Source organism: Ascaphus truei, chromosome 2, assembly GCF_040206685.1.
Source record: "Ascaphus truei isolate aAscTru1 chromosome 2, aAscTru1.hap1, whole genome shotgun sequence".
NCBI classification, from domain to species: Eukaryota; Metazoa; Chordata; class Amphibia; order Anura; family Ascaphidae; genus Ascaphus; species Ascaphus truei.
This window is the reverse complement of record NC_134484.1, coordinates 226,849,756-226,859,451: the sequence shown is the minus strand read 5'-3', so window position 1 is coordinate 226,859,451 and position 9,696 is coordinate 226,849,756.

Here is a 9,696-nt window from a genome sequence, read left to right as displayed (position 1 = left end):
CATTCCCTTGAGTGACAGGGGAGGAGGTGGGTTTAGGTCTGATTGTTGCCCAATCCTGGGTTCAGACCTGGTACCTTCCCCCTACTGTACTTAAGGGAGTTGCAACCCCCAAATTCTTTAGTGTGTCTCTACCATGCGAGAGACAAGGTATCACACTGGACTGCTCTGCACTGGCAGGTCCTGGTCCTCTTCACTTAGGGGGAGAGTGAGTGATCACTTATTCCCCTGGTCCTGCGCAGAAGTCCCCAACTTCAGTCCTCAAGGACCGCTAACAGTGCAGGATTTAAGGATAGCCTCTCATTAGCACAGGTGGCCCAATCATTTTGACTGAACCACCTGTGCTCTAGCAGGGGTATCTGTAAAACCTGCACTGTTAGTGGTCCTTGAGGACTGGAGTTGGGGACCTCTGTGCTAGAGGGCTGGGGAAGAGCTAGGACTGCTGTGGGGGCCCTTGACCCGTAGTGCAGGTCCAGGGACCATCTTGATCCAGAGACCAGAACAGAGACTGTATTAGGCAGGGGGACTACCGTGTTGCTGTGAAATGTACAGGAATAAATCTGTTCCAGGTGATTTTACCTCCGGCCTGGTTTGTGATCTTATTAGGGGGAGAAGTAACTGTTTCTACCGTAGGAGAACCCCTCCATACATCTGAGGCTTATGGCAGATGGAGGCGTAGTGTACCATGGAGTAAGTGTCGGGTTTATACCCCAGAAGCCTGTCCTGCAGTCCCCACAACTATCGACAAACCACTGAGCCTCTTGTGAACCAACAGGTAGAATGCACCATACACCTGGTAACAGGGGAATCTCCCACGGGGTGGGGGAAACACCATTACATATGTTTATTTTTCTGAAGTTTGATCATTTATTTTGTTTTATTATATAATTGAATATGGCTTTGATTGTAATTTTGTATATGAATCATTCACACAATGGAAATGCCCACTTTTTGCTGCTGACAATTCAGTTTCAAGAGATTGAGCAATTTGAACCAATCAGGACACTCTGCATTAGCTATAAATATATATGGCTACTTCTCTGGGACACACCCCTGATGAAGTCAGTGCATCTGACGAAACGCGTAGGGCACACGTCATCATGTTAGTGCCGATCAGCTGTGTGAGAGGATTCCCCATTGAAGGCGCTGAAAGCTAAGAGAAGTGAGTTCCAAAGGTTCAGTGTTACAGCACAATGTATCCAGCTAAGGATTCGTGAGGTGACTGGACTCTGTGATTTTGGCAATCAGCCCACGGATCGCGGGATTCATACATCATATACCTCACTAACACAGCAAAAGATAAACAACGTCCTGCTTGCTCCAGTTACTCTCAGATGTAGATATAGATGTGCTCACAAATAAATAGAGGTATATACCCCATATAGAAACACAATATCTAATACTTACTTTGTGATCTGTACCTGAACATCCATCTGCCACTTCTCATACTACATATTAGTGTTGTACCGGGCAGTGGAAAAGCAGGATAAAAAATCCCAGAAGCAGCGCTTCAGCATGTTGGATACATATGTAGGCAATTAGTATCAATGTATAGCCAAGGTAAGGAGAAATGGAATAAAGCTATATAGCCATGCATAATAAGGGTATATTGCTTTCCTCTCTGTTGGCAGTAAGTCCTGGTAAGAACAGGTATGCCAGCAGTAGTTATGGATGTTTTCCCTCACCCCATGGTGAGGTGCCCTATGTATGGAGGGGAGTGGCTGTATGCTCTGAGTCCCTGGATAGTGACATCAGGGATGCGCCTGCCTCCTGAAGTATATAAGGCACAACACAGTTAGTTACAGTGTGTTCTAGCAGCTGTGGAAAGCTGTTGGGAAGTTGTATTTTCCTGCATAAGGGATTGTAGGAACACTTTGTGACCCTAGTGACGTAACTAGCGGTCCATGTTGACCAATCAGCCTGTCTAAGCCACTCTGTGTCCAGGGACCTGGCACAGAGAGGATCTTCCTAGGAGAAGAGGGAATCCCACTTCAATTCGGGAGGGCGTACCTGGCGAAGGGACAGCACGGAGAGATGTGCGGCTAGAGCCGGCAGCTGCATGGGGCAGTCTGCTACATCACCGTCTACAATAAAGATGACCTTGTTAACGATACCCCCACTGTGTGAGTGTGAAATTACTCAGCAGTGGATGGCACCACCAAGAACGAGTTCCTCACCAGGACCATCTCCCTGCGGAAGCATAGACCCTGATGAGGTGGAGGCGCTGCACATGATGTAAGTTGAACTCGCACCCACTACCTCAGCTACCTGTCCTGATGATATCCCCTAATACCATCAAGCGGGAGACTCAGGAGCCCTGTTGCCTACAGGTGCACCACCAGACACGAACACGTAATGGGGACTGGTTAGACTACCCGGGCCAATGTGAGATTGGGGGGGGAAACCCGTTACAATTGGAGGCGCTGCTGAGATACCTGTCAACAGGACAGGCTTTTGCTAGGCACACGCTAGGAAACAGGGAAAGTGTATGCTGCCACTTTGTGCTGTGTTGGGATGGAACCGCAGGGATACCCTGGGATCCTGAGAGGAGTTAGTGGGTCTGGAGAGGGGCTATAGCTGTCCGAGTCACCTTGAGGTCGCGCTAGGGGTAGGACGCCAGAAGGGAGAGCCTGTTAACTAGGTCAGGAGTCCTGGAGAGGGTCTGCACTAGGCTGACCAAGAGAGGTAGACGCCCAAGTACTGCATGGGAGCCCCAGAGTACTCTAGCCATTCCAGATCACTCCAGATAGCCTCACCAGGGAGCACAGACTGGGAGGAAGGAGATACAGTAGACACTGAGAGAGTGAGCCTAGCCTGAGGTAGTGCCAACACGAGTTAGACATATGTTAGGTACACAAGGTGGTGCACAAGGCATGTTTATTGTACGGATGTGGTAGCTGCCCCGCAGAGCGGAGCTCCATGTACAATAATCCAGTATACCGTGAGCAAGAAGCGACCGTCAGAATGGAGGATCTGCAAAGAGCAGAAGGTCCAGGATGCCGGGACGAGGAAGGAGAACAAGCTACAGGAGAGACTCTTGTGTGTTTGTTATGGAATGGCGTGAAAGCCGTGGCTGCGCCGTGTTTGTCATGCCTATGTTCTCGGGAAGATACCCCTGAGAATAGTGAGGACGACAGCCTTGCGAGATGGGAGGAACCAAATGGACTTTGTTACACACCAATAAACAAACAGCCAGACGCTACCTCAAATATAAAGAAGGACAGTGCTTACCAAAATGGCGGTTCCCGCGTTCCCGGGACATCGCGTGGGCCAGCTGCAGAAAGTCTTGCAACTCTGCAGTTTGCAAATTGTTGGCCAGGATTGGCGGCAACGAGGAAACTCCACCCAGTTGGGGAGTTTGGCGCGAAAGCTGGAGCCGCGCCCTCATGGACTATGACTCATTCCGCCCCTGTGCTGGGTCAGCCTACAAAGCGGCGAGACATCCCCCTAGTTTCAACCAGGGGGAGTGGTCTACAGTTCCACCGGATGCCGATGGAGGAAGTGGGGGGAAGGATTGCTCAACCATCCTCTGCACTTCAGTTGCGAAGAGCCATTGATCAATACAGACCGCTATGACGAGTGCTTCCGTTGGTGACCATGGCTGAGCAAGCGGAGAAAGTGGAACAGAGTCCCTTGATATCAACCCACCCCTACTCATTTCCAGGAGGCTTCCTGATTATCCGCGTAGAGGGTGTGGAGACAGTGGTCTGTCTCTGCCTGCAGTGCAGACTGCCTGGCGGAGCTGTGGGGAGTGCTCATTGTGGACTGCAATATATGTGGCCTATGACCACATTTGTGCCGGTACAAGCCGGGGGGATGAGAAATCCTACCCCGACGTCGGCAGCGGAGCTTCCGGGTGCACTGTGGAGTGTGAGTGCAGGTCCCGCGGAGCCGGAGTCAAGCCGAATTCTCAAGGCGGAGAAAACCAGCAATCGGAGAGGTGACCGGAAAGGAGCCCATAGACGGTCCCCTACTGGAATACCCCGCCCGAACTGTAAATTAGAGTCCTCGGACGAGGAGTGTGCCAGGCTGGCAGAGGCCCAGGACTTGTTAGCGGAGTACCATACTAGTGGTATTCCGTGGCGAGATGCTATCCCTCGTGGTGTGGAGACACTGAGTCGAGTGTCTCCAGTGCTGCGACAACCCGATCGCTGGAGTCCCACTGCCATGGTGACTAGCGGGTCGGAAGGAGGTCGATCCACCCCCGACCCTGCGGAGCAGTAGGTTAACTCCGTGCTCACCGCAGATCCCGGGGGTGGAGGTGAACGAAGAGCGGATCCAGGGTCAGGCTGGACCACACAGCAGAAGGGCGTTGCCGGATATCCTCGTGGAGGAAGAGGTCTCGCTTGGGGACCCAACCCAAGATGGCGTCGCAGCACGTGCGTGTCCAGAGGCAGTTCCGGACGACCTGAGCGGTGTCGAGTGGGAGGCGATCGCGCCTCTACGGTCGAGCAGTGGGAGTCGATCCCCTACGGACCGACGGAGTGGGCGCTCGAATCGGAGAACAAGAAGATCCACTACCGAAGGACAGAACGAACTTTGTGGCTCACGTGAGTCAGGTATTGCAGAGGAGCAGGCCGTGACCCTGCCGGTACCTACCGTCCGGCCCCGTCCCCCAACCCCATCCATCCCCAAGGTTAGCCCCAAGGCCCTAGTTCAAACCCCTGTCCCTGTCACCTGTTCCTTCGGGTCTACCTCTAGTCTGGGTATGTCAGGGGATTCCCGGGGTCCTACCACAGAACGGACTGGAAGCCTGGACTGGGGAACTTCGGACGATGGGTCGGAGGGTGGAGGGAGGATTTCCCGACGAGGGTCGGTACCCAGTGATAGCACTAGTATACTGAGTATTACGGGTGGACACTGGTCACAGCGTAAGGAAAGGTTTGCACCATCTGTGGGTACTTCAGGGGTATCATCGGGTGGGCCTGAAGAGGAAGAGCCCCTAGAACCCAACGCAGAGGAGGTACGGGAAACTAGGTGGTGGGCACCATTATATGAGGGATATGTCGCCTGGATAGACCGCACCCGTTTCATTCTAGAAAGGGATGGGGTGGTTGACCATTGGTGGGCTCCTGGGGATTTTGACGACGAGGCCTATCTCAAGGAGCTACGAGAACGGTGGGACCGAATACAAGTAGGTCTTATTACCCCAAAGGGATCTGAAGGGTTAGATGATCCGGTGGAGTCAGATGAGCCCCTGTCATGGGTGTTACCGGGAAAGGCTGGGCAAACTAAATTAACCCGGGCCTGCCGAGCTGAACGGGCTATTGCAGCTAAATATAAAAGATCCCATGGGCTTGAATACCCATATGTCCCTGAACCTCTGATGAGGGAAATAGAGGACAATCGAGAAAGGTGGCTTCGTAATGATATCGAATACTATATCGTGAATAAGGGAGGAGCCATTAAGGGAGTTCAGGCTGAGCAGAGGGTCTCCCAGCTGATGCGGGTCTGGAAAATAGGGCGCAGCGTTTATATGCACAAGGTGGTGTATTGCAATGAGCGAGGCTTGCCCCGAGAGTTTAGTGTAACAGTCACCGATGCAGCGGGGCGGGAGGATGAAGAAACCAGACTCTCGACACTACTATTAGGTCCGTCAAAGAGTGGTCTGCCTTTTTCTTTGATGCTCTCTGCTGGTCAGTGAGCGTATGTTCTGTCATTATTATGTGAAGGTGATAATGTTTAAACGCTAAGTTGTGTGTTCTTTTTCAGTGTTTCCTGGAGCAAGGTACACCAAATTTAGGCCCCAGCTGGGACGGTGGGGATTCACCAGGGGGAGTATATAGCCATGCATAATAATGGTATATTGCTTTCCTCTCTGTTGGCAGTAAGTCCTGGTAAGAACCGGTATGCCAGCAGTAGTTATGGAGGTTTTCCCTCACCCCATGGTGAGGTGCCCTATGTATGGAGGGGAGTGGCTGTATGCTCTGAGTCCCTGGATAGTGACATCAGGGATGCACCTGCCTCCTGAAGTATATAAGGCACAACACAGTTAGTTACAGTGTGTTCTAGCAACTGTGGAAAGCTGTTGGTAAGTTGTATTTTCCTGCATAAGGGATTGTAGGAACACTTTGTGACCCTAGTGACGTAACTAGCGGTCCATGTTGACCAATCAGCCTGTCTAAGCCACTCTGTGTCCAGGGACCTGGCACAGAGAGGATCTCCCTAGGAGAAGAGGGAATCCCACTTCAATTCGGGAGGGCGTACCTGGCGAAGGGACAGCACGGAGAGATGGGCGGCTAGAGCCGGCAGCTGCATGGGGCAGTCTGCTACATCACCGTCTACAATAAAGATGACCTTGTTAACGATACCCCCACTGTGTGAGTGTGAAATTACTCAGCAGTGGATGGCACCACCAAGAAGGAGTTCCTCACCAGGACCATCTCCCTGCGGAAGCATAGACCCTGATGAGGTGGAGGCGCTGCACATGATGTAAGTTGAACTCGCACCCACTACCTCAGCTACCTGTCCTGATGATATCCCCTAATACCATCAAGCGGGAGACTCAGGAGCCCTGTTGCATACAGGTGCACCACCAGACACGAACACGTAATGGGGACTGGTTAGACTACCCGGGCCAATGTGAGATTGGGGGGGGGGGGAAACCCGTTACAGCTATATCAAGTATTGGACCCAGTGCAATTGATAGCAGGGATAATCAATAACATATAATGTCTTAATGGCACTTCACCAGACTAGATAAATCTTACCTGCAGCACTGTTACAGGTCACCAACTCCCCTTTGATCCATGATGGGGAGAAACAATACTCACTTAGATAGCAATTCCTCCATGTGTGCGTGCATCACGCAGAGTTTGTAAAGGTACCACGAAATCCAAGGATTGCAGCGGAGCACAGCTGAAGAAGGGGACCAGCACCATCAATGAAGGGTTAAAAGCGTAGATTTATTAGTACATGGTATGGGGGGGAGACAAAACACACTCTGACGCGTTTCAGGCTGGGACACCCTTTATCAAAGAGTACAATCGCGTCTCACAGACCCGCAGTTATGAAGGGGATTCCCCGCCTACAATTCCCAGTGACGCCGCGCGATTTTGGCGCGAAACTCGGCATGCAGTTCTATTGGTTGAATCAGACTCCCAATCAGAGCGATCGATTCAGAAGGTACGTCTGGTGCGGCTGAGGTTTCCCGTTCAACTGCGGGAATGGAAGGAAAGACATAAAGAGACAAACAATATTAAAAGTACAATAGAACACATCCATGCCCATGCTAGGGGAGGCGACAGAGAAGCTTTACTTAATCGCAGGGAGATGTTCTGGATTTATGCCGTTGGGACAATGGCACCCAGGGGCATGAACCAGGACTGGGAACTCAAACATTTTTTAAATTAAACTAACCACTCTCTACGTTATATTATTGAATTATGTGCCTTCACAAACTGGAGGCTGAAATACAATACATGAAGCACATGATATGTATATTTATCTCCCAACATGTATGTTCCATATTGCTATACTGACTTCTTTATATTTTATTAATTTTGCCCCCCTCCCCCCCCCCCCACTCCCCCCTTATCCCCCCTTTCCCCCCCTCCCCCCCCAACCCCCATCCATTTAGTTATAATTAGCACTAAGCAAAGGATGAGAAATGAATCTCTGTATGGTGCTTCTAATTCCCAGAATAGTGCAATGAAGGCAATATAGCCCAGGAGTCAAGGGTTGAGTCAAATCAATGAAAAAATGTATATATGTGACAGGGTATATAGCTCACCAAATAAAGCCTGATATGGACAGAAAGCATATAACCACCCTCAAAATGAAATCACAAAAAAAGCCCCTATATAAAAGGACTCCCAGTGCATTCACTATGGAGAGGGATGGTGTCCTGAACCAAAAGGCTGGAGCCATGCAAATACCCTATAGTCACAGTCACAATGTAAGAAATACAGATACATGACTCACATGATAGACCCCTTATGCTCCATATACGCGTGCATCCGTCCGTTGTGTAGATCAAGTATGCGTGGAGAGAAGGTAGAGCACTGCAGAAAAAAGTAGGGCTGGAGGCTGAGTAGTGAAAATTAAAAATGCTTTAATAGAGATGCATGGTAGCAAAAGCTACATAAAAAGGGTCCTCTAATGCATTTCGCGCTAAATAGCGCTTTATCAAAGAGTTTTTATGTAGCTTTTGCTACCATGCATCTCTATTAAAGCATTTTTAATTTTCACCAATCAGCCTCCAGCCCTACTTTTTTCTGCAGTGCTCTACCTTCTCTCCACGCATAATTAGCACTAAGGATATACCAAGATATATTTATTATTAATTTTGTCATCTATACAGATTTTGGAGATTGGTACAGAGACAGAATAACATATTGTATAATCTATTTAAAACTTAAGATCATATATTTTATCATTCCAAGCTTTTCTACTTTTTGTTATTCTGACACTTTGTATTTGCCACGCATGACTCAAGGGTTAATTTCATGTATTTTATTAAGCTTATGCTGATTATGACTCACTGCGATTTTGCTTAGATCATTTATACAGATGCAGTGTCCTGTATCCTGTACTGTCCACATCCATATGATGAACTATTTGCGTATCAAATTATGTGTCAGATGTTTGCTCATTGTACTTTTAATATTGTTTGTCTCTTTATGTCTTTCCTTCCATTCCCGCAGTTGAACGGGAAACCTCAGCCGCACCAGACGTACCTTCTGAATCGAGCGCTCTGATTGGGAGCCTGATTCAACCAATAGAACTGCATGCCGAGTTTCGCGCCAAAATCGCGCGGCGTCACTGGGAATTGTAGGCGGGGAATCCCCTTCATAACTGCGGGTCTGTGAGACGCGATTGTACTCTTTGATAAAGGGCGTCCCAGCCTGAAACGCGTCAGAGTGTGTTTTGTCTCCCCCCCATACCATGTACTAATAAATCTACGCTTTTAACCCTTCATTGATGGTGCTGGTCCCCTTCTTCAACTGTGCTCCGCTGTACAGGGCAGTGATTTAAAAAAAAAAACACGGGTAACGGGTACCCGGCCAAAATCAATGGTTCTAGATGGCCGAGTAACCGGCTACCCGGTTTGACACTTACCTGGCGACATCTAGGAACAGCAGCAGCGGTCCTGTGGCGGTGGCAGCATCGGAGGTGTCTTCAGCCGGTGGGGGACTGCAGGAATCCCTTACACAGCACCGCAGCAGGTAAGCAGTGACCAGAGCAGGAGATGGAGAGTTCCTATTGGACACCCACCCTAACAGTGAGCCTCCGCACCTGCCCGCTCTTCCTCCGCTCCTGCCCACCCGCCCCACCACCTCGGCACCTCTGCTCCTGCCCACCCCACCACCTCGGCACCTCCGCTGGCTGAAAGGTAAGTAATTAGATTTTCAGCTACTCTGACATTACCCGTCGCCGGGCCCACTTCTCAGTTGCCGGGTCCGGGTAATGTCCGGGTAGCTGGAAATGTGCCGGGTACCGGGTAATTCCGGGTACTCGGTACACCCTTACTACATATCAGTTGAATTATCACTGTGTGACTCAGCAAACATTCACGCTCTTCACTGAAATACAGCTTATGATTGGCAATATTTGTTTCTTATACATTGTATACATTGTACTTTACCATTGCTTTTTATCTTCGTATTATATCAATACATCAGGAAATTTGCTTGCCCTGTTTTAATAAAATTGTTTTACATTTGATACCTCAAGTATGTGTCGGTGATCTCAAAGGCA